General features: G+C 37.1%; 1 pseudogene; it reads left to right on the forward strand.

Moving 5' to 3' along the window:
* Nucleotides 1-1,425: 1,425 nt before the first annotated feature.
* On the forward strand, nucleotides 1,426-2,840 carry LOC108692193 (annotated as a pseudogene).
* Nucleotides 2,841-3,286: the final 446 nt, after the last annotated feature.

A 3,286-nucleotide genomic window follows, 5' to 3' on the forward strand; every position in this document is an offset into this window, starting at 1 on the left:
TTTGAGCCGAGCATTGAAAGACAAACGGCCGCAATACAACGAGAGACACGATAAAGTGATTTTGCAGCATGACAATGCTCGACCCCATGTTGCGAAAGTGATCAAGACATACTTGGAAACGTTGAAATGGGAAGTCCTACTCCACCTGCCGTATTCTCCAGACATTGCTCCCTCTGACTATCACTTGTTTCGATCAATGGCACACGGCCTAGCTGACCAGCACTTCCGGTCTTATGAAGAAGTAAAAAATTGGATTGATTCGTGGATAGCCTCAAAAGATGAAGTTTTTTCGATGCGGGATTCGTACGCTACCCGAAAGATGGGAGAAAGTAGTGGCCAGCGATGGACAATACTGTGAATCATAAATGTACCAGTTTTTTATTAAAATTTTTTAATAAAGCCTCGAATTTCGGAAAAAAAACGGCGGAAGCAAAGTTGTACACCTTTATTCGTGCTTCTAGTAAATCAATATCGCCATCAATGTCGTACTTAATTAAGGAGAATTACGCATGCGTACTATACATTTTTTAATTATTATGGACAATACTTCGCGGTGACGCTAGTAATTTTAACATACAGCTGCCAATGTTACTTGCGCATATAAATGACGCTCGTGCTCATCTCACTTGATAATCAGCTTTGTAAACGGATTCTTGCCTAGTAACAATATTGGATGCTTGTATTGGTAAGATACATCGATGTAACAATTGACTATCAACTCTCTGTCATATGTGTCAAAGGACTTAAGAACTTTAGAACATTACTATTTTTACATATACACTTATTTATTTTGATAGAACGTAATTCTGCTTTAAAGGCATTGTGTTAACTTTATCAAAGTCACCCTTGAATGCTCCAATTCTTTGATAGTTGAAGATTATATCCTTATTTATATCCCCATCATGATTTGAGAAGTGCTTGTTTTTTTCACCTTATGAATTTGTGGCAAAAGCCAACGACGCGTATGAGATGCAATTTAGAAAATCGATTAAAAGTATTATAAAAGTATCATTGCGAGTCTTTACTTCGGTTTATTTCAAGGCTACTGTTCTTTCTTCAGGCATCTCAACATCTCATACAAAAAACTTTCAGAAAACCATCGATCTTCGTCTAATCTCAACTAAGATGATCCGAACCACCAAATTTTTAAATCATCTAATAAATCAAGTATAATACCCCGGGAATGAAGATCGGCAGGATTTTCAGAATTGGACATATATGTCTCCAACTAATCAACGTGTGATGATGTATCTCAGCTACACGGTTAGCAAAAACAAATGATGTCCATTTATGGCTGCACGATTGCAACCAGCATAACACGATGCGTTTAGTCCATAAATAAATAGACTCGTAAAAGACAAACAATTTAACACCTTTTTTGCAAGTTGAGCTACTAACAATACTCCACAGAGCTCGAGATGCAGTATGGATAATGTCTTAAGGGATGCTACCCTAGATTTAGAGCACAATAAGTAAATTTTCAGAATGACCATTAAGTAGAATAAATCACACATAAAGACATGCTCCATAAACTTGTTGACTCGCGTCAGAAAAATCATGAATTTCTATGTTTCGCGTGTCATTGCATACGCCTTTACATGGTATTTCAATATTTCTGAGTGCTGATAACTTACGAAGGCAAGTCAATAAGTTCTTAGAAAATCTGTCACAGGGCACTCGCAATGTCATGTCACATTACTTTTTGACAAGTAGCATCTCTCAGTTGATTGCTGTCAAATTTTCAGCAGAATTCATCGCGTGGTTTCATTTTTGTAGCGATTAAAGCGAACAACTTTTGTATTTTTTGCAAAATGAAAAAAACGAGTTCCGTGCAGTGATTAAACATCTACATCTGAAAAGTTTAATGCCAAAAGAAATCAAAGTCAAGTTGGATAATGTTCATCTGCATCAGCGTTTGCGACTGTAATCGGGTGAATGAATTTAAACATGGTCGTACATCCACATGTGATGCACTATGTTCAGGACATCCAATTGAAGTTGCTACGTCAGAAATTATCGATAAAGTCCACGATATTGTTTTGACTTGATCGACGAGTGAAAGTGCGCGAGTTTGTTGAGATCACAGGCATATTACATGGCACAGTGATTTCAATTTTGCACGAACAATTATGGAAAAGCTATCGGCAAGATGGGTGCCGTGTTTGCTCACTGTGAACCATAAATGCTGCCGTGTGACGATTTTAAAACAATGTTTGAAGATGTTTCAACGTAATCCAGATGAATTTCTGTCGATTCATTATTGTGAACGAAACATGGATCCATTATTTCACACCCGAGAAGGAACAATCAAAACAATGGACTTCACCGGGTGAACCAATTCCGAAGAAGAGGAAGACCGTAAAGTCAGCCGGAAAGGTGATGGCCACAGTTTTTTAGGATGACCACGGTATAATTCATATCGATTATCTTCCGTCAAAACAAACGATCAATGGCCATTATTACGCAGCCTTGTTGGATCGTTTCAATAACATTTTAAAGAAAAAAACGTCCCTATTTGGCGAAGAAGAAAGTGCTCTTCCATCAAAACAATGCAGGTTCACACATGCTCGGCATCGATGGCCAAATTCAACGAATTTCGCTACGAATTGCTTCCCCATCCAGCATATTCGCCAGATTTAGTCCCCTGCGACTATTTCCTGTTTCCAAACCTGAAGAAATGGTTCGGAGAAAAGAGATTTATCACAAGAGAGCAACTCATCGCCAAAACAGAGGCTTATTTTGAAAGATTGGACAAATCATATTATTCGGACGGTTTGAAAAAATTGGAGAATCATTGGATCAAATGTATCGAGCTGAAAGGAGACTGTGTTGAGAAATAAAAATGAATCGATCAAAAAAAATGTATTTTACTAAAAACTTATTGACTTGCTCTCGTATATTCGTATTTTCTTTAAAGTGTATGCGATTCACTTGATATAGACTCATCCCAATGAATTTTAGAACGCAATTCTTGTATTAAAAGTTGCGGTTACCTAGTAATCCTGAAGAGTCAAAAATCAAAGCTATCTTGGAAAATGTTACATTTGTTCAGTTATACTAATGGTTGATGATGCCCTATACTCACAAAATTGAATGTATCTGATTTAGAATTCCAACTCACACCAAGATCTTTGGTTTCACTATTGATCGAGAGCCAAACTGAATTCTCAAGTGGAACCTTGATATCTCGCAGAGAGATCGATGATTAGATGAACATTTTATTAATTCAAATCCACTTCTTTTTTTGAGTAGTTTTACGGTTTGCTTCTTGTTTTCGGATGCTTCT

Source organism: Atta colombica, unplaced genomic scaffold (assembly GCF_001594045.1).
Source record: "Atta colombica isolate Treedump-2 unplaced genomic scaffold, Acol1.0 scaffold65, whole genome shotgun sequence".
NCBI lineage: Eukaryota > Metazoa > Arthropoda > Insecta > Hymenoptera > Formicidae > Atta > Atta colombica.